This window comes from Sciurus carolinensis, chromosome 3, assembly GCF_902686445.1.
Source record: "Sciurus carolinensis chromosome 3, mSciCar1.2, whole genome shotgun sequence".
NCBI lineage: Eukaryota > Metazoa > Chordata > Mammalia > Rodentia > Sciuridae > Sciurus > Sciurus carolinensis.
Window position 1 is genome coordinate 182,475,760 of NC_062215.1, and position 22,175 is coordinate 182,497,934.

Genomic DNA, 22,175 nt, shown 5'->3' on the forward strand with positions numbered 1-22,175 from the left:
CATTTAAGAGCAACTTTTTTCTCTCCTTAGGGAGACTCTGGCTGGGGACACAGCTCCATGGCAGAGCCCTTGCCCAGCACGCCGCAGGCTTGGGTCAACCCCAGCACCACAAAAACAGCAGAGTCCGTGGAGAAGGGCGATGGGCTGGACGGGCTTACTGAACATAACAAAACACCCAAGAGACCCGGCGAAGCAGCAGGGTTGCTAAACCTCCTTTGGTCATATTTATTATTGACATCAGTGTTCCAGAAATTGCTTGAAATTCCTGGAATTGATATATCCTGCTCTAATGTTAGCAATTATTAGGTTAAAAATATGTATGCCACAGAAGCAACCAAATTTCCATCCCAAAGACCTGGAAAGCAGCTCTGATATAAAACTGCAAGATATTCACAAAAAAGACTCTGAGAAGTACAGGTGTCCTATGATTTTTGAAACATACCATTGGACTGAGTAAGGGTTTCTGAAACTCTAGTGGAAAGCTGACAGAGTCATGCTGCGCCCCAGATAGCACAGTAGGAATCAGTGATGTGGGCTGAATTATCTGAGGAGCGTAATTGTAATCTTTCCATCTTTTTGTTTGAAATGTTGCTAGTTCTTGAAGTCTTGCTGTTTAGAGTTAAGGAAGCTGTTATCTCTTTCGTCTTAAGCTATCTACAACTCACAACAATTTGATTAAATGCTCTTTTGTAAAATAAATCAAACGCCTGTCTTTTTCTCCCCACCTGACCTCCAAGGACTGGGAATGTCATCTTATCTGCAACAGGGGTGTCCGCTGAGGTTCAGGAAGGACTGTTCCGACAGCCCGTAAGTGGGATCCTTGGTGGCTTCTCTGCCTAGGCTGGGTTTAAAGGTCTAATATTACCGAGTCTGCTCATCACCAGATAGTTTTTAAGAACTAAGGCTGACCAACTCCAAGTCATGAAAGGCCTCCGGGTGTTTGTTACCCAAACTTGGACTATGGTGACGTGTGGATCCTGTGGCACTTTTGCACAATAATGTCAAGTTCAGTGAAACTAGACTTTGCAAAAGATTAACTGTCTTTTTTTTGTAGATATGGGAGTGACTAGGAAAGGGTTGGTATTTCCTTATAAAACTCTAGTGCACCAACAACCAAATTCCCTCCTTTTCATTTTCTTTGAGGTTTTAAACTCACTGTAAACGGGCCTTTTCCTAGATTAACTAAAAGCTAAAGCTACCCTTTTCCTAAGCCCTGGGGGCTGGAGCTGGAGGACTCTGTTTCAGAGAGATCACCACAGCTCACGCAAGGCCACTGAGCGCCTGCGGCGACATGGCCCGAGAGCTCCCCAGCACCCACTGCCTGCCTGGTGGCGCTCAGCTTGTCCTCTTTCCACCACCTGGTGTGGCGCTTCACCCTCAGACACAGAGACCTCGGGTGCTACTCGAGGTCACAATTGCTCCAAATATCAACTCCTTTTTTCTTGTCTTTCACTGAACAATCCCCCAAATTCCTCTGAAGCAAGGCAATCCTTCTCAGACACAAAAACCCTGGACACTCGGCAACTCGGCACCGAGGAGCTGGGCTCCTGTGGTAGGAAGCTCTCCATGTGCACCCCTAAGAGACGGTCGCCCCTAACTTAGGAGGTCTTTGGTCAGGCAGGCGCTACTCCACTGCCCTTCCGTTTAACCGGCTGACTCTCCGGACTCTCCGCCCCAGGGGCTTCTAGTCCCGGGAAGCCCTGCTGCGGGGCTGCGGTTCCTGGCTGCCCACCGCCTGGGCCTGGCCTGCACCTCCCTCTGGAGCTCTCAGTGTGTCCCAGCAGCTGCTGCTCAAGCGCGCCCTCGGGGTCAGACAACCTGGAGGCTGCGTGGCAGGTGCTGCAGCTGGGGGTCGCTGTGGCAGATAAAGTGACCATGAGCGTCATCCCACGCCCCTGTGGACGGATAGCATCTGTGTGACCGTCCCTGTGAGGGCACCAGTGGTGGTGACAAGCCACTGGCTCCTGTTGGGTCACATTCTCAGTTGCTGGGAGGACGCCCCAAAGCTGGAGTTATCCCAAGGCAAGCTGGAGGCCCGGCCTCTGGAGTCTCTCACAGAGCCAGGTAGGCAGGTGGCCAGGCACCTGGGTGGACATGCGAATGGAAGCCAAACTGAGACGTTTCTCCTAAACGCCTGTGTTACACAGAAAGGACCTTAAGGTCAGCCGTTCAGAGTAGCTGACAAACTGTGAGTCTGTAGCCAGGAATTTCCCAGCGGGGCAGAGGGAAGGCCGCTCTACCCGGGAGCAGGGGCTTCCTCTGCTCCTGTGGCCGTCCTGTTACAGTGCACCCCGGTGGCCCTTCTGCCGAGGCCCCGCCTGTCCTGGGTTGGGGCTGCCCCGTCCTCAGGCATCACTTGCTCAGGTGAACTCCAGGGTTTTCCTGTGCGTTCCACTGACTTGCGTGTCTGAGGACCACACTTACCTGGTGCGCCTGGCGCCTCGCATGCAGGTTTCTGCTCTACCTGGGCCCTCAGTGTGTTCTGGAGGCTGCGATGCCTGTCCTGCAGCTGGCCTTCTGCCTTCCCACCTGACCGCTGTCTGTGCTGCAGGGAGGCGTGGCACCCTGGGCCCAGCTGCGCCTCTGCTCCAGAGTTTTGTTGGTCTTAAGCAAAGTGACGTTGTGGACACCAGGGGCTTTGTGTGGTCACGTGTGCGTCCATAGGCTGACCACAAGAAGGGCGTGCTGGGTGTGCCGAGCTGCGGGGTGCAGAGCTCCCTTTTCGGTGATCTGGCCACATGTCCGGCGTGGACAGAAGTCTGGAGAGACAGACCACCATATGGTCTGGTTTTCACGCCGGCCGCCCTGCCCTGCTCTGGAGGTGAGCCCGTGAGAGGTTCCAGGAGGTCTGCCGAGTCTGCCGTTCCACCTTCACGTCTGGTCTTTCCTGCACTGGGTCTAGAAGAGCTCTGAGTCTTCATGCATTGACGGCCAACTCCTTCCGAGGCTCTGCGCCGCTCCCGTCTCCCTCCCTGGGTGGGCACTGCCTCACTGCATGACTGCTAGACGCTCCTGACAACCTTCCTGCAATCCTCTGCTGAGGCCACAGAGTGACTCAGGGGTGCAGGATATTTATTCTTATTTTAAAATATCTTGGTTGTTCTTTCAGATATTCTCCTGTATCTGGACATTGGGTTTGACCTGTCAAGCCCAGTGTTGATGGATGAGGGTCACCCTGACTTTCTGGATGAGCCAGGAACTGAGCTCTTCTCAAAACTGAGTCTCGACATCCAGGAGCCCCATGGATCTCAAAATTCTCCATCATTCAGTTTATTTTGTTGCTTTTTGGTCAAGTTTGACGACTTCCATTGTCTAGCCTTTCTGCATCTTTTCAGTTCATCTTTAGATGTGTTACATTTTGCTGTCGTGAACAATGTTTTTGACAGTGTGATTTTTTTGGCCATTGCTGTGTGTATAGGACACTAGGTGACTAGTGAGGAGTGACCTTTTAGTCCATAGCTTTGCTAAATTGACTAATTAGTCCTAATGATTTCTCAGTTAGCACTTTCTGATTCCCTAGGTAGAAGATTACATCTCTTAGGTTCAGAGATAACTTGATCTTTTTCTTCCCAAATATTTGTGACTTTCTTTAAAAAAAAAAAGTTTTTTCCTTGATTAGGATCTCTAGTATATAAGTAGAAAAATGTTGGTCAGGATGAAAATCCTGTCTTTTCTCTTGATTTAAGAGACATATTTTGAAAGTTTCATCATTAAGCATGATGCTGACTGAAAATTTCTAAAAGAAATCTTTATCAAATTTGGGAAGTTTTCTTCTTACTCTTTTTCTGCCACGAGATTTCTTTTCCAGGTTTCGGCAGGGAGGACGTGGGAGCTTTTCTGCAGTGGTGTCCAGGGTCACACTGGTTTTCCTCCTCACTGCTCAGCGTGGTGAGTTGAGCCTGGTGACTTCTGTGGTGGCACCACCCTCTCAGCCCAGGACTGAGCCCCACCTGAAGTGGGAGTGCTTCGAGGCCACCTGGGCAGACTTGCTCTGGCCAGCCCCCGAGCCCGTCCACTCCAGGGCATGCCGCCTCTCCTGCACAGTGTCCATGTTCTGTGACACTGTCCCCACCTCGTCCTGGTGCTGGGAGTGACTGGCAGTCTTTCTCATCCAGCCTGAGGGCACCTGGTCTATCTTCCCAGCTTCTTCTGCCCCTGGGTGTCCTCAGCCTGGCTTCTTGTGGCCCTCTCCATGTCCTGGATCGGCATGGCCTCTGCCTCCCACTCTGCCTTCCTACCTCAGGGGCCTGCTGGCAGTGGCCTTTCCAGGGACAGTGCCCCAGCGGGCTGCACCTCCTCCTCCTGCCAGGGAGGGAGGCACCTGCGTGAGTGAGTGCTGGTCCCTTGGAGGGGCCTGAACCTGTTTCCTCCTGACCCCCAAGTGTCCCTGTCTCGGGCATCCTAGATGGGAGGAGTCACACCCCATGCCCTGCCGTGAGGTCCAGGGTCTGCGTCGCCCTCTGCATCGTTCCCAAGGTTGGTCCTCTGGAAGTTGCACTTGGAGACTCAGCCTGAGTGCTGCCCAGGGCCGGGCTGCAGGAGGCCCTGAGGGAGCTGCAGGAGCTGGTCTGGGCTCCGTGGCCTGGAGTGTTCTGCAGGCTCTGCAGCTCTGCTCCTGGAAGAGCTGCAGAGCGGGACACTCAGCAGAAGTGCAGACACCGCCCTTAAGCCTCTCAGAAACCGCTGCTCAGAATTGTTGACGCTTGGCTCCCAGCCCTGGGGAAGGGTGGACGGCCTTGCCATTACATGTGGGCGTGTGGCTGAGCAGCCACGGGGTGTGGTGCTTCTCTGCAGAGGCTCGGGCCTGGCAAGGACTGACCATCCCCCATGGAAAGCCACAGAAAGCTCACTCTGCCAGGGCACGCAGCTCAGGGAGGACAGAGTCAGCACATGCCGAGTGGACTACTGGGCAGCAGAACTGGGCTCAGACCTTGCCTGCCTGTCCTCGGAGCCCCGCTGGGGTCCCACTGCCAGGCTGGCTCATGCTCTGGTTTGGGTCTGTCTCTTGCTGGAGAGGCCTCCTTTCTGTCCTGAATCCTCCTGCCGTCCAGTCTCCTGGAGACCCCTCCCCTGAGGCCAGCCTCAGGCCCAGTACCAGCCAAACCCCAGAGTCTTCTCAGGACTCCAGCCTTGGCCCCAGAGTGGACCGGCCCCAGTCAGTGTGCCCAAAGGTGCCGAGCCTTTGGGGCCCTGGGGTGCTGTCTGCTGGTCTGTCCCTCCTGGGCACACCAAGGGGCTCAGGGAAGGGTCTGTGAGATGCATGAGCATGGTGGGTGCAGGTGAGGCTCCGGAGTCCCTGGCAGGCTGCCCTGCTACCCTTTCCCTGGCTGGGGCTCTCAGATGCTGGCCCTATTGACCTGGTAGCCCAGGGTCTCTGCAGGCCCCACCTGCCACTGGTGTCCTGAGCCTGGCTGGCTCTGACCTTTCAGAGACTGTCTCACTGACAGACATAAAATGAAACAGAGAAGTTTCCGTGAAGCTCAGGAAGAGGCTCGTGGGGCTGCTGGCGACTGACGGCCACGGCAGGCCGCGCCGCAGACCACGTCTCCCTCGGAATGCACGGTGGTTTTGTCTCTTGTGCTTTTTCCTTCTTTAAATTACAGAGGAAGGAGGGCTTGGCAGAGCACAGCGGGCACTTTCCAAGCCCAAACTATTTGAAAAAAATCACAAGATTTTGCCTAAATTCTAAAAAGTCTTTGATTCTGCCTGAAATCTGAGGTTGGGGCAGTCAGTTCTGAGGACAAGCATAGCCACCGCCCTCTGGGACCACAGGCAGGCCTGGGGCGACTGAGGCAGGGCACCCCACGGCCTCCCAGGGTGCAGTGCCGGCTGGGAAGCAGGCCCGAGGCTAGCGGCACGCGGCCTGGGACGCTCACAGAGCCCGCGTTCAAGGCCCTCTGTGAACGGGTTTTAGGAGGGCAGGGGAGGGGTCTCCAGGGCCCAGAGGTCAGTCCTTTCCTGTGACCTTGGCACATCAAGAGGACAGGCCTCTTCCGGGTGGTCTACAAGTCCCTGTTTGGTCCCACTTTGCCTCCCTTCCCAGAAAGTGCAGGCAGCCTTCAGAGGGATGACCCCTGCCTGTCCCCGCCAGTACCCACGCCGTGCCTTTCCCGCAGACCGCGTCTACCCAGCGTGGGCCTCCAGGGCGTGGGGTGAGTTCTTCTGAAGCTCCTTGTAAAACCACCCAGCCCTGCACTGGCCTGGATTCCCATGCTCAGCTGGAGCTGGCCTGCGGCACAGCCCAGGACTGGAGCAGCTGCTGGGCCCCTCAGCCCCTGCCCTTCCCACCTGCTCCTGGCCCATCCAGCCCGAGACCTGGACGGGGGAACGGCCTCGGGGCCTGCAGAGGCAGCAGTTTTCTCTGCCCTGGGCCAAGGCACCAATGAGCGGGAGGAGGGAAGGGCAGGGGGTCCCCGTGGGGTCTGGATAGAAGGGGCAGGGACGTAGGTCCTCCATGGAGTGTCTGCAGAGGCCATGGCTCTGGTGGATCTCTGGTGGCCCGTGGGGGCCTCCACTCAGCTCCCCCAGCCCCTCCTGGCCACCTTGGACCCACATAGAACCAAGCTGACTCTGGACAAGCTCTTGCCCCCCTGTGTCTTGGGAGGGATGAGGGCCAGTGTGGGTGGCAGGGACTGGAGAGGGGCTACGGGCAGGGCCATCTGCACCCTGCAGAGCTGCCTCCAGGCCGGTGAAGGAGCTAGAGAGACCCAGGGAGTCACAGGCTGGGGAGGGGGACAGGCCCTGGACCCACACGAGCAGCCAGTTTGGAGGCAGCACCAGCTTCCTGGTGTGGGGCAGGGCTGGAGGGCAAGGGCACCTGGGAGCAGCAGGCAGGGCAGACATGCTGGCGGTCAGTGCTGTCCTGGAGCGATATCCTCATGGGCTCAAGTCAGTGTCTTGTGCAGCCAGGGCCTGGGAGGCACCCGCAGGTGGAGACGCAGGACTCTGCTGCCCTCTCTCAGTCTGGACCTCCCTAGGGCAGGGACGGCCATCCTCTGTGCCGGGCCCCTGGGCGAGGCTGGCTTTGGCCTGCGCTGTGGGTCTGGCTCGTGCTGAGGGTGCTCATCCGCTCCCTACACCAGCAGCCCCGGCCCTGGCCTTGCTGGACTGTCTCCTGCACACCTGGCTTGGAGGCTGCCGCAGGGAGCCATGTCTGCCCCTCCCCAGGGGCTCAGAGACTGTCTCGCCCTCACCTGGTGGGCTCTGAAAGGCAGACCTAAAGGCTCCAGAGGGTCTCGACGCCTTCCTCTGTCCCAACGGGAGCACAAGTCACCTGAGCAGTGGATTTGGGTCATCTTGTTAGGGGTCCTGGGCTTGGTCCCTTGCAGGACGGTCTCTCCCTCTAGGGCGCCGACACGGTACCCCAGGGTTTCTCAGAACACACTGTGGATCCGCTGTCCCTCTTTGTGACTTCTGGGTGTTGGAGGTGCGCTATGGACCTGGCCCAACCGGATAGCTCCAGCCAGGTATCAGGTCTCCCCGTCACACCTGACTCTTCCTTTCCCGTGAGATGAGAAGGCCCGACGTTCACGTGTGGGCGGGCCTGAGCTGGTTTGGTGTCTGAGCTTGCTGGCCAGCTGTGGGGCTCAGGGTTCCAGGTAGGGGGCCTGAGGATAAGTGTCCATGTTAACGTTGGCTCCTCTGTGGTAGGTGTTGGTGGGCCATTGCTGTGACGTGTGTTAGGTCGGGCCATGCAGAGCGGACCTCCTCCTGACGCCGTCGCTGCACGCCCACGGGCACAACTGACCTTCCATTTGTTCAACATCGGTCTGGGTCTCAGAGAAGCATGTTAGGGCTTTCTTCATGCGGCGTTTGTAGGTTTCTCGGTGGCTTTGTTCCTCAGGAGTTTGTGGGCTGTTGCGGTTGCAGGCGGCTCTTCCTTGCACTCGTCTGTGGTGCTCTTCTGCTTGTATTTCTGGACGCATGGTTTCTTCTCGGCATCAGCCGTCACACGACGCTGTCCCGGGGGCTGGTGTCCGCACTCAGTTGGCTTCCTTGTTTGCATGTAGGCGCCTGGTCTCAGGATCTGGAAGTGGTGCTGGTTTGGAGTCTCTTTGGTTCTAATGCCTCTGGCTCTGCGCTCCTCACTGCACCACCAGCCCCATGGTGGCAAAGTGAGACCTCGGCACGGATGCACACCCGTGTCCTCCCGGCTGCGTCACATTTCCTGAAGAGGCAGTTCTCACTGTGTCACTGGTCTCCCACGCCGGGTTCCAGTGGCCCTCCCACCCCGGCCTCCTGAGCAGCCACCTCCTAGCTGGGTCACAGGCACATGCACACGCCTGGTTTCCCTCTGGTCCTGGGACCAGGGTCGGTTTCTCCTTGAATGAGGTGCTGGTCTGTGCCCGGTGCGGGCATCCGTGCCCCTTGAGGGAGGTTCGTCTGTTCTAGTCTGTTACCCTCTTGACCTGGTAGTGAGGATGATGGCTGGGTTTCCTCCAGGCCTCCCTCCATGCCTTGGGTGTGGGAGCATCGTGCCGACTGTCCCCAGTATTGTTTACTCTGGTGGGAGGGAGTGAGGTTCCAAGAGTGCGCTGGGACCTGTCCTGCAGGATTGACTCCGGAGTTCTGTGCGGACCTTCCTGGATGAGCCTGCTGTGTGACAGTGTCCTCTGGATTTCCATGCCTGCAGCTGGGCGGCCCCGGGGTGACCCATTCTTGGAGGGTGCGACTGGGTTCCTTTGCTGCTCACTGGGCCTGTCCTTTTGGGAAATGCACTGCTTGACTAACGTCTCTGTTTTTCTCTGATAACCGTCCATCTGAATTTCTCTCTCTCTCTTGTTAGTTTTGATAGATGATGCTCCCTAGGAGAATTTTCATTTCATCCAGTTTTCCACATTTATTTGCATAAAGTAGAAGGAACATAGTTACTTAGTTACATGTGTCTTTAAAATTACTCTTATTTCCACTCAATCTTTTCCTATTTTTGTGTGCTTTTCCAAATTGCTCTTTTGAGTGTCTAACATTTTGTCTATTTTATCATTTCTTATTTCTACCATTTAAAAATTCATTAATTCTATTTAGAACATTAGAGATTTCATTTCTTTTGCTTTCTGTTACCACTGCGATTCTTTTAAAAAGCACTGAGTTACGTGCTTATCACATTAGTTTTGATTTGTTTTTCATCATAACACGAGCGTGCAGGACTCCACTCTTTGTGAGAGTGATTTTGGGTGTAGCCTGTGGGCTCCGTAAGCAGTGATTTCACTGTTTGGGGTCGTTCCGCGTTGTCACCTGGAGCCACCCTCCAGGCATTTGCCAGCGTCAGTTTGCAGAGCATGCCCTGAGGTGGAAGGAGCTCCCGTCCTGGTGGCTTCCTTCGCTCCACTCTGTGACCTGTGTGCCAGAGTTGTCCAGTTTCCAGTTTCTGGAGGGTGTTGAAGTTCCTGAGTAGCACAGTTACCTCGGTGTGCTGCTTGTTTCTGTGATTTTCCCGGAAGGGCTGGTCTGTGGAGCCTCAAGTTCGAGAGCTCTCTTACCTGTGACTCTCATGTCCGCTGATTTCCTGGCGTGGAGCCTGCTTCCCTGCTGCCCACAGGTTGCCCGCGTGGCCTCCTTTCATTTGTTTTATTTTCTGCCTGTTTGACTGCACAGGGGCTGGTGTTGCGCCGCTGCCTGGGGTGTGACGTCTACTCTTTCTGCTGGAGAGAGCTGGCCTTTGTACGTGGCCGCGATGACCTGTCCTCTCGTAGTTTGGCCATGACACTTGGTGGCACCCACGTTTCTTCACTGCTCTGTCTTCGTGTGTGTGTGTGTGGGTGTGTGTGAAGTGTGCATGTTTTCTATGCCCAGGAAAGGTGGGGCTCATCCTGACAGGTTCCTTTCCATCGGATACACTGTATCCATGAATTCCCCGCTAGCAGCCATCACTGTCTTCTCCTCCCCTTCTTCTTTATCGTGTGATCTTATCGACATTATCATTCCTAACCTTAGCTTTGTGCTGAGAATCATTCTTACCTCTTCTGTGCTTAATCAGGAGCTGCAAGTAACTGTTAAACAAGGACATCGACATGCCTACCATCCCTCGACCTTTCCCTCACCCCAGCTTCCGCCACTCCGTGTCCCCTCTCAGCTGCCAGCCCACATCCCCCCTGGTTCTGCCCCTGCAGCTGAGTCGGCTTCCCGCCTGCCTCTTGATCTGGCTGAAATGTATCCTGTAGCAGTTTGTCAGTAAGCGCTTCTGGAAACAGTGTTTCCTAAGTTCTCAGATGACTTAAAAGTGGTCACTCTTTGGTGTTTCCACTCTTTCTGGTCATGGAACGTGGCTCTGTGGGAGTCGGGTGGTCAGATTCGTCCTGTACCAGCGACTTGATCTGAGGGGGGACTTCTATCGGCCAGGCCCCCACGTGAGCTTGCGCGTCCGTGTCCGCTGTGCAGTACTCCCTGGACCAGTGCTCCCTGCAGCCACACAAGTCCCTTCTGTTTCGGGGCTCCCACCTGCTGCACCTGGTCCCTGAGCCTGGGGTTGGCAGCCTGTCCACTACGCCGGTCTCAGGGGCTGGGATGTCAGCAGTGGCCTCCCCACACCTCCTAATCCTCTATCCTAATAGTTTATTGAAATATTAGGCAAAAGTGGGTCTCTGCTCCCCAGGGTTTCTATCCTCCAGGTTCACGCACCTGGTGCCTGGCCTCGGGTGCTGTCTTGGCACCGTGCCGCCCACTGTGTCCTGGTGCCCGGGATGTACGAGGGGCGCTCACTCCTGTGCACTGGGCTCCTCTGCAGTGGCCTGGCCTCTCTTCTCCACGGGCACTCAGGTGCTTCTCCCTGGTGGCTCCCTGGTGAGTTTCTGGGGCTTCTGTAACAAGTCTCCCAGAATCTGTGTGTCGGCCACATGCGTGACTCTCAGTTCTGGAGGGCGGGCACCCTGACGTGCAGGTGCTGGCGGGCCTGGCCTTTGGGGGCTCTGGAGAGGATCTGTGCTGGCCTTCCTGCCGGCGCAGCCGTCCCTGGCCTGTGGCCCTGCACTGCATCCTACGAGGGTCCTTCCGTTTCCTCCTGACCCTGACCCTCCTAGGGCATCTCAGAGCTGCTCGGCAGGGGCTGCCGAGCCCGTTCCACCCCTGTGCGGACGCTGTGCTGGGGACACCCTGGGGGTGGAACTGCTGTCAATGGCGAGTCTGTCCAGCTCCTGGGCTGCCTGAGCTCCCGCTGCCCCGTTCAGGTGCCCCTCTCCATGGCCCCCTTCTGGATGAGCAGAGAAGGTCTGCAAGGGCCACCTGCCAGGAGGAGTGGGGTGCTAGGACCACCTGAGAGCACTCTGGGCTGCACAGAGGCTGGGGACTCACTTGCCCACCCCAGACCCTCATCCCAGGCCCGGGGCTGTGGGTGGGGTCTCTGAGCCTGGGAGTTGTCTCCTGAGTGTCGATGGCTCACTCTGGCTGTCCCTGAGCACTGCGTCTGTGACAGTGGGCTGGGTCTGGGGTCCACACAGATGGGGCACCCCGAGAGCAGGTCTGCAGATCTGCTCTGTAGAGCCAGGTGTGCATGCTCACTCCTCGGCAAGCCACGCTGGCTGCCCTAGGCAGCATCCTCGGGGAGCCCGCCCGGAGTCCTCCTGAGCCCCTGCAGTGGGTCGTTGCCTCCTGAGGCCGGTGTGGCCCTTGCCTGAGGGCTGTGCTTGGCAGCCTGCTCCCTCGGTGGGACACCCCCCTTTTGGGGAGTCTCTTTACTGCCCAGCAGGCAAACACCAGGGAGAAGCGCGCTGTTCCAGCCTGCCCCTTTGATGCCTTGTTCTCTGCCCTCCAGGCGGGCCCTGTCTGGGCAGGCAGCGCGGCCCCGCCCTCCAGGCGGTGGGTCCCTGAGGGCAGCGTGAGTGTGGAGACTGGACTGCCCCCTGCCTGTCCCTGAGCTCAGCCTCCTTCTCTTCCCACGCAGGTGTTTCTCTCCTTTGGTCTAAGGACCCCCTTTCCACAGCCCCCACCCCAGATGGGGAAATTGAGGCCACAGAAAGTCACGAGGGGAAAGGGGGGACAGGACCCTCCTGGCCCTGCCTGGGTCAGATGCCCTCCCTTCCCCAGGCCCCCCCTTCTCAGGTCCATGAGGCAGCTGCCAGGGAGGCACAACTGTCCAGGGCAGCCCGCTGGCCAGTTGGCATGGGGCAGTCACATCTCAGTGCTGGGGGCTCTCCCGAGCCCGGGGTGCTCTGTGGAGGGGCTGTGGGCACTGGCATCTGGTCCAGGTTTCCAAATGGGTGGGGCCAGAAGACAGGCTGTGCCTGCCCTGAGCTGCCCACCCTATGCTGGTGGGCACCTGAGTCCCATGTCCAGGTCAGCCTGGTCACCCCTCATCTTCCAGACTGGGATTCTGGGGACCAAGACTGCCCTCCAAGCTATACTTCAGTGTGTGCGGGGAAGGGCACGGGCGCTGTGGTCCTCAGCAGATGGCCGTGGCCCTGGATTGGTGCCCCTGTGGTGGTGTGTGGGCAGGGCCCTTGGCAGGGTGGAGGCCAGTGTGCCCTGCCCACTTCGTCAGTGTCTGCCCGGTTCCATCTCCTGTCCCTGGCTGAGGGAGCAGCTTGCCTTCCCCCTCCCTGTCCTTTCTCCTTGGGGACCGTCCCCATGGCAAACACCTGGTCCCTGGACAGCAGGGAAGCAGGGTTGGGAATACCACCTGCTGCTTCTGTCTCCTCCCTTTTATGCAGGAGCCAGTCCCAGGGGCCAGGCTGGGCTGGGGCTTTGTGGAAGGACCAGGGATAGCAGGAAGGATCCCTGCCCACAGGGTGCAGCATGGACAGCAGCCTGCTGAGAAGTGGGCAGAGCGAGTGGAGGGCTTCTCAGCCCCTCCCCCTGCAGAATCCTCTCCTGGCAGGACCGCCAGGCCAGGCGGAGCCTGGGAAGCCGCTCCCGGAGCCTTTGGTTGGTGGAGTGGACTAGGAAGTCAAGTGCACACAGAAATGAAAAAAGCCACAGCCGAGGAGAGGTGCAGCCTGCAGGGCTGGGGTCCAGGAGGCTCCCTGCATCCCTGGGGCCAGCATCTGGGCGGCAGGAGGCGGTGGGCAGAGAGGTCAGTCCAGGAGCAGCCCCAGGGTTTCCCACAGCTTCCTGCCCCTTCTCCGTTCCAGGGCAGTTCATCCTAAAAGGAGCTGCACCCCGTTCACACCCACGTCTACCAGCCACTGGTGAGGGCTGCCTGCCATGGGCGCAGCTCCTTGACTCTGGCCGGTTCTACGGAAATCCATCAGCTAGCTTGTGGGGGCCCCATGCTGGGTTGCGAGGGGACTGGGGGGTCCACATCCCAACACTGCCACAAGTCCCCACACAGCGCTTTTGGGAGAAATTTCTCTGAGCGGGTGTGGAAGATGGGGCAGGGAGCACCTGGCCCCTCAGGAAGCAGAGCAGGGGTCCCCAGCTGTCCCCAGGCCTGGGTGGTGCAAGCCTGGTGCTAAGAGGGAGAATGGGGGCCTGCTATGGGCACCTGGATGGGCCTCCTTGGGCTGACCTTGGACAGGGTCAGCCTCATCAGGCCGGGCTGTCCTAGGAGACTGGGGCCACGTCCTTTTCATGGGTCTTGTTGTCTGCTTGTGTCCTAGTGACATGGTGGAGGACAGCAGTTTGAACTTCCAAAGGACAGCAGGAAAGTATTGAAGTGAAGCAAGGGGCCAGGGTGCCCAGGGTGTCAGATTCAGGAGCCTTCCGAGTGGCAGAAGACACCGGGCAGACCGGAGGGGCCACTGCAGCTGGCAGGAGGACCACGGCTCACGGCCCACTCCGTGGACACCCTTAGGGTCAGGAAGAAGATGATGGGCGCCCCAGTGACCGTGGTGCCACAACAGGAGCAGACAGGCCGGGTGAGGCGCGCCAGCCTGTGGGCTGCAAACCGTCCCACCTGGTTAATCAGAAGCATTGCAGGTACTTCGGGTTTTGTTGATGCAATTTCTGGGGCTGTCATCTTTTTCTCTGCAATTCATACTATTTGTAAGTGCGTTTCCCGTATTTTTGTGATAATCAGAACAAGGAAGTGCGTCAGGCCCATGATGACACATCACCAGTCTCCCCGGCTTGGTTTTGTGATTCTCAGGGTGGTGAGGAGGGTCGGAGCGCAGGCAGCACCTCCCGGGCCCACGTGCTCAGGAGCCCAGCACTGCCAACCTTAGAGAGACGGGCGCCGTGGGTGGGGACACTTTCCAGGCTCAGCCAGCGCAGGCCCAGGGCCCATCCAGGGCTCCAGGCCATGCTGCACTCCCCTGGAGCTGCCTGCCGCCAGAGGCCCTGCTCTTAGTGGACGCTGAGAGGAGAGCTGGTGCTGGACCTTCAGGAAGTCATGTTCCCCTGGCCAGGTTCAGCCCTAGCGGAGAGACTCTCAGAGTTCACGGCCCCCAGGCTTGAGGAGGGTCCTCAGAGCTCACGGCACTGGGGGATGAGTAGGGTCCTCAGAGCTCACAGCCCTGGGGTATGAGTAGGGTCCTCAGAGCGGACAGCCCCCAGGCATGAGGAGGGTCCTCAGAGCTCACAGCCCTGGGGTATGAGGAGGGTCCTCAGAGCTCACAGCCCTGAGGTATGAGGAGGGTCCTCAGAGCGGACAGCCCCCAGGCATGAGGAGGGTCCTCAGAGCTCACAGCCCCCAGGCATGAGGAGGGTCCTCAGAGCTCACAGCCCTGGGGTATGAGGAGGGTCCTCAGAGCTCACAGCCCTGAGGTATGAGGAGGGTCCTCAGAGCTCACGGCCCTGGGATATGAGTAAGGTCCTCAGAGCTCACGGTCCCCAGGCATGAGGAGGGTCCTCAGTGCTCATGGCCCCCAGGCATTTGGAGGGTCCTCAGAGCTCAAGGCCCCCAGGCATGGGAGCAGGTTCTTGGAGCTCAGCACCCCTGAGGCAGTAGTTAGGAGGAACAGCCATGGGGTAGGGGCTTGGGGTAGGATGTGGGAGGCCTGGGCTGGAGGATCAGGTGGGAGATCAAGGTGGTTGGGGCTGTTTGAAAGCATTCCTGCGTTTCCTGCAGAACTGGCCCACTGGGCTGAGTGACTGCCAATTCCCTGGCTCTGTTGATGTGCCGGCACTGGGGGACCTGTGTTCTGGCCTCCTCTTATGAGGTCAAGGCAGCTGTCTCACCCTGGTTGAAAGGGGTGTGCCTCTGGGCACTGCAGGGGCAGGCCTGGGGGGCGGTGCAGATGGGCGGGCCTCGCTGGGCGGCCTCGCTGGGCTTGTACACCTGGACCTCCTCATGGGAACCATGCTGAGCCAGGAGTCCCTGAGGACAGTGGTCTCCCTGGAGCAGTCCTTCCCTGGGCCCAGGCTGTCAACGCCCACTGCCTGGACTCTCCTAACAGGCAGATTCAGTTTCCGTTTCCAGATGTATGTTTCTTCTGAAAGTGATTCAGCGGCAGTTAGAAAGCATCAGGAAACAGGGTTGGCTTCTGGGGATGTGGCCCTCCGCCCAGGAGGCCCTGCATCAGCTGCAGTGGCACAGAGCTGGGAAAATGCTCTGCCATTGCTCGGTCAGCAGGCGTGCAGATCCGCCCAGGCCCAGCCGGCAGAGACCCGAGCAGACCCGAGCCACACACTGACCCGCACACCTGCTCCTCAGGGTGGGGGTCCGCCTGCTGGCTGCCTGGGCCTGCCCCGCTTAGTCCTCTGGTGCAGAGCATCCTCCACCCTGGGCACAGAGGAGATGGGTCCCCTGGGACCCTGGGACCCTGGGCTGCTGCCTCAGGGCTGACATCCAGGTCTCTGATCTCCCCTTCATCTCTGACCGACAGTTCCCCGGTATGACGTCCATGACCTCGGGGGACCCCACCCGGACCCTTCCATGCCCTGTGCTTCAGACCGAAGTCCTTGCTCCTCCCTGTGCAACCTCGTGCACACACTCCCCAAACCCACTCTGGTGCCTTTCTCCCCTCGGGCCGGCTAGTGTTCCCTAAGGGTGTCCCAGGCCTGCTGCCTGGCTGGTCCCTGGAGCGCCTGGCCGTGGGGTGCTCGCCTCCTGAGTGGTCAGGACGGGGCCTCAGGCCAGGACGATGGCAGTGCGGCTCAAGGAGCCAAGCAGATGCATGCTGCACTGTCTGCTGGCTGTGCCCAAGTCCCTCAGGTGTGCCCAGCTTTCCTGAGGGTGGTGTGGGGCTGACCAGGGCAGTGAGGAGCCCCATAAGCAGCCTGAGCCCAGGGCCCAGCCTGGAGCCAGAGGGAAGCCCAGAGACCACACCATCTCTGGGAGCCCTGCTGGGGAGCACCGTGGGGGCTGGAGGGGATCCAGGCTCCCACCCAGCGGACTTGCACGGGGTCCTGCAGTAACACCACCTGAGCTATGAGAGCTGGGGTGTGAGCCCACCAGCAGGAAGAGGTGACCCAGCCACCTGGAAAGTGACCTGGGCCAAGACGAGGATGCTCACTCTCAGCACTCTTATTAGTGTAGTGCTAGAAATCCTAGCCAGAGCCAGAGAAGGAAACCAAAGGGGTAAAAACAAGAAAGGAAGAAGTCGGAAGGTCTCTGCTTGCAGATGACGTGATTCTACACCTAGAAGATCCAAAAAACTCCCCCAAAGACTGCTAGAGCTAATAGACAAATTTGGCAAAGTAGCAGGTTACAAAATCAACATACAAAAATCAATAGCTTTCCTGTATACCAACAGTGAATGTGCTGAGAAAGAAGTCAGGAAAACACTTCCGTTCATGATAGCCTCAAAAAGTAAAATAAAATACCTAGGAATAAATCTAACCAAGGAGGTGAAAGACCTCTACAATGAAAACTATAGAACATTGAAGAAAGAAATTGAAGAGGACCTCAGAAGATGGAAAGACCTCCCATGCTCATGGATAGGCAGAATTAATACTGTTTAAATGGCCATGCTATAAAAGCGATATACAGCTGGGTGTGGTGGTGCACGCCTATAATCCCAGCTGTTTAGGAGGCTGAGGCAGGCGGATAGTGAGTTCAAAGCCAGCCTCAGCAAAAGCAAGGTACTAAGCAACTCAGGGAGACACTGTCCCTAAATAAAATACAAAACAGGGGTGGGATGTGACTCAGTGTTCCAGTGCCCCTGAGTTCAATCCCGGTACTCTTCCCTCTCAAAAAAAGCAATATGCAGATTCACTGCAATCCCCATCAAAATACTAATGTCGTTCTTCACAGAACTAGAAAACACAGTCCTAGAGTTCGCTGGAAAAGTAAAAGACCCCACGCAGCCAAAGCAGTCCTGAGGCGAGAGGCTTAGTGCTGGAGGCCTCACAAGACCTGACTTCAGGTTACACCACAGAGGTCCAGCAACCAAAAGGGCTTGGCACGGCAGACAGTGGTACAGAGGAGGCAGAGACAGCCCACAAGACCCGCAGGGCTGCCAGAACCATGCACGGAGAAAAGACAGACTTTAACAAATGGTGCTGGCAAGACTGGTTTTCCTCAGGTGCAAAAATGAAACTGGACCCTCCTCTCTCACCCTGCCCCCAAATCCACTCCAAGCAGATCAAAGACCTCAGAATTAGACCAGGAACTACGCAATTCCAAGAGGAAAATGTAGGATCGAAACTTCAGCTTTTAGGTAAAGGCAACAACTTGCTAGTGATAAATGATATAGCATCAAATTAAAAAGCTTCTGTACAGCAAGGGAAACAACAGGAAGGTGAAGAGAGAACCCACAGAATGGAGAAAATCTCTGATAGCTACTCTTCTGATAAAGGATTAATATGTACAATATAAAAAAATAAAACACCTAATTAACAAATGCGCCAATGAATTAAATAGACTCTTAAAGGAAGAAACGCAAGTGGCCAACAAATGTATGAAAAAATGTTCAACATTGTTAGCAATTAAGGAGATGCAAATCAAAACTTCCCCCAGATTTCACCTCACGGCAGCCCGCATGGCCGTCACCAAGGTACAAACAATAACCAGTGCCGCAGAGGACGTGGGGAAAAGGGCGCTCTTACACCGTTGGCGGGACTGTAAATTAGTACCCCCGCTGTGGAGATCGGGAGGGAGATCCCCCAAAGGACGAGGCGTGGAAGAACCACGTGACCCGCTGCACCACTCAGCACTCATCCCGACGACGGAAGTCAGCTCTACAGTGAGACAGGCACCCGTGTCTGCAGCAGCACAGGTCACAGCAGCCAAGCTACGGAACAGCCTAGGCGTCCGTCAGTGGATGAGTGGGTAAGAAAACGTGGCGTATGTACACAAGGGAGCTCTGTGGGGCCATAAAGAAGAATGGAACTAAGTCACTTTCAGGAAAATGGATGGAGCTGGAGACCATTACGTTAAGTGAAATAAGCCAAACTCAGGTCAGGAGTCGTATGTTTTCTCTCATATGCAGAAGCTAGAGAGGAAAACGGAAAAGAGAGGTGTGTGCTGATCCAGGGGAGATCAGCAGAGGAAAGGGACCAGGGTCGGGAGGTGGGGGGGGGACGTGCTGGGGAGTGACGTGCATAGTTACATTGTCACGTGGCGTGCACCTGAGACTGGGTGACATCAAATCCATGCTTACCTTGCCTCCAAGGCACCAATTAAAAATGTGGGTAAAAGTAATGAATACTTTGCTGTTTAGAGTGGAGAATTTTTTAACTATCAATTAAAATCTATTGTTTGACAGTGAAGAAAAAAGAAGGAAGGAAGGAAGGAAAGAAGGAAGGAAGGAAGGAAGGAAGGAAGGAAGGAAGGAAGGAAGGAAGGAAGGAGGAAGCAGGGAGGGAGTTAGGAGGAGTCCCTGAGACGTGCTCAGGCTTCTGGCCTGGGCCCTGGAGCAGGGAGCTCCTGCTGACCTCGGGGCAGGTGTGGTCACAGGTGCAGGTGGGAGGGGTCATCTGCCTGGTTTAGGAGGCAGGCAGAGGGGCTAGGCGGGAGGCTGCTCAGGATCCTGTGTGACCTGGCCAGAGAGGGCAGCCGCCACTCACCTGCCCGAGTTGGCCCTGGGAACAGTTCTTGCCTCTCGGTGACCATGAAGCTCATCCTCCTTGGTTCCGGGGTCCCAGCTCTAATGTCCCCACCAGGGTTCCCACCCGGCCCTTCTGTGTCCTCCCTCCTTTTCTGTCACATAGCTCATCAGGAGTGGACGACATGGTCCTCTGTGTCCCCACATCTATGCAGTTGTCTGTGGGGAGAAGCGAGACCACTGTCTTAGCCGTGGCTAAGTGGCCAAGAGACTGTTGGCATGGATTCCAGAGGAAACCGGAAGCTGGGAGCCCCAGACGTGGGCAACCCCAGGGCACAGCACCACAGAGGCCACGGGGCCTGTCCACAGTGCAGCACAGATTGGTGGTGGGGGCTTCACCCAGGAGCTCACTTTTTGTGCTGTGTGGCCCTGCGACCTCAGGGGGCAGCTCCCTGAGGGAAGGCAGGTGGGCGACCTCCACTCGGTGACTCTTGGGCTGCGCGCTGCGTCCAGGTCTGCTGCCGTCCAAGAGCCAACGTCACGACGAAGCGCGTTCTGGCTGTGGACATGGACTTCCTCCTGGGGCTTCAGGACACGTGGCTTGTGACTGAGCATTGCCCACTTGGCTCTGTGTGTAGACACTGCCTCAGGCTGCTGGTGACCCCCAAGTGGCCTCTGACTAGACGTCCACAAAGGCCTGGATGGACATGGCATGAGTGCTTCCCGGAACCTCTGAAGTCAGACACCAGCTTCCAGAAGGCCCCTCAGTGCTTGGCCTCGGACCCTGGAAGGAGATCAGTTCACTTCCCGGGAGGCTCCCTGGCTCTGTGGGCTCCTTCCGCTGCGTGAGGCTGGCCCTGGCCTGGATGGACTGTGGGGGCTTCTCGGGCGCCAGCTCCTCCATCTAGCTTGAGGCCACAGCTCCGGATCGCAGAGACCCAGATGGGCCGGGGATCCCCTGCCAGCACACACGCACCGGCTCCCCAACACCAGCCTGCAGGCCAGCACCCGCCTCTGGGCCTGTCTCCACATGGAAACAGGATCCCTTCCTTTCTGTGCACATGGCCAGCCAGGCTGGGCAGCAGGCTGACCCAGGCTAGTGGGGCTGCCAGCTCCTGGAAGACAGAGGGGTCCCGTTTCTGAGCAGGCTGTGCAGGCAGAGGACACTGTGATCCCACTGCCCTTGGCCTGCAGCTGGCCTGGCCTAGCCCCAGGTTGTGCTTGGTTCCTCCCGGTTCACCTGCCTTGGGGTCAGCCTGGTGCTGAGGACGCCCACCCCTGACCCTCCTGCCAGCTCCACACGCCCAGTGACTTTTGGAATCCCTCCCCAACACCCCCTAGGGGTCTTGAGACCCCTGGAGCCCACACCCCGAGCTTCCTGTGTCTGGCTGCCCCGGCTGGAAACCAGGCAAGCCCAGGGTCCTCCCACCCTCCACTCCCCAGTCTGCTCGGGTCCCTGCCCTCCCCACACGTCGGTGGGGTGTGTCCTGCGCCTGGGTCACCCTCAGGACAGAGCCCAGTCGGATTGTTGGTGACCAGCCAGTAAGGCTGACCTCCTGACGTCCCTCCTTGCAACCCGAGGTCTTGTGGCCTCTCGGGGTCCTCAGGGCCTTGCCTCTCTTCCCTGTACCCACACTCTTTCCGCTGCCCATCACATGGTGAACACCTGGTTTGCTCTTCAGAGGCTCCGCTGGGTCCCTTCCGGACACCTTGCTCAGCTGGGCTGGCCAATGGTACCCTTGAGTCCAAATTCTAGCTCTGAAGTACCACTGGGCACTCCAGGCGGGCGGTGTCTGTGAACCTCGGTTTCCCTGTCGTGTGCTGAGGAGGCCAAACCGTCTTTCTGTTGTTGGTCCTTAGTTGGGGTTCGGTCTGCAGAGAAGGCCCGCAGGTCTGGCTATCCTTGGACCTGGACTTCCTCCTGATGTGGACCCTGGGGAGGGCCCTGCCTAGGGACTGGAAGAGAGGGCTCCCAGGGGAGGTCAGCCAGGGGCGGCCAGGCAGCCGCGGCTGGGAGGGGCCCAGTGACAAGGCAGGGCCCCTGCTGGGTCCTCAGACCCTCGAGCCCCGCCTGCCACATTCTTCCCTGGCCTGTCTTCCCTGACTGACAGGCTCCTCCTGTGCCTGTAGGATGGGCCCCGTGTCCAGGGCCCCGGCGGCTGCAGGAGAGCCCGGAGGCCCCTGAGCCCTCTCTAGGCTCCTGCCCCCGCTACGGCCTGGACCCTGCCCGCAGACAACGGGAGGGGCTGCCTCAGGCTGAAGGGCTCTGCTGAGACTCGAGGGGCCCCTCCCAGCTCCAGGCAGGGCCCGGGGACGGGGACATCGTGACTCGGTGTGGAAGCTGAGGCAGGCCCTCAGGAGCAGGCTGGGGCTTTGCCGGTGGCCACCCAGCTGTTTCACGCGCTCACGCCTGACGGCTCAAGACGCAGAGGCTGGTGACGTAGGGGTGAACGGCCACCGTCAGGACGTGGTCCAGCGGCTGAGGCCATGTGCGTCTGTGGCCTCAGTGGTCTGCCATTCTGGGGGTGGCAGAGCTGCACAGGAAGTGCACGGTCATCGCCAGGGGCGCGAGGCACTGTTAAGCCCCATGCTCGCAAACTCCTTTGTGTGTGTGTTGTGGAATTACACACGCAAAGAGCAGAGCAGTGATTAGGGACCAAGGAAGACAATCAGCCGAGAAGCAGCTAGGATTCCTGTGCCGCTGGGCTCCAGGTTGGAGGCCGAGGATCTCCACCATTGTTCCTTTCAAACTCTTTCCCAGCTCATTCTGCAGAGGATGCTGGAGCACGGAGGGCTCGGGGGAGCCCACAGCCCCCCGTGGCTGGAGCCACCTCCTCCCCAGGCTGTGGCAGGGAGTGGCTGTGGCGATGGCACAGGTATGTGGCAGTCTAGTGAGGTGCGCAGCTCAGTGCAGGGTCAGCGGCCTGCTAAGATGGCTGCAGAGCCAGAAGCCACCACCCCTAAAGCCAGAACATTTCACTGCCCCAAGACACCCCGGGTCCTGTCGGTCCCTCAGTCCCCCTCTGGAGTCCTGGGCGCCCAGCAATCCACTTCTGCCTCTGGGGACATCCCGTGCAGCGCTCCGGGGCATGGTCTCTGCGCCTGGCTTCCTGCGCTGGGCCTGATGAGATAATGGAGGTGACTGTGTCCAGAGATGCCCTTGCGACCCTTCCAAGGGCTCTTTGGCCACTTCTGAGCTCAGGGTGGAGTCTGCGGCCTTCTCCTTGACTCTGAGCGGGGACTGTCACCAGCAGCATGTGGCAGAAGCCCCGCAGTGTCCCGTTCATCTGCACGACTGGGCTGAACCGGTCAGTCCCAGCAGGTGGCTCTCGTGCTCGTGGTGGACTCCTGGGTAGGGTGAGGGTCCCTGGAGCCCCT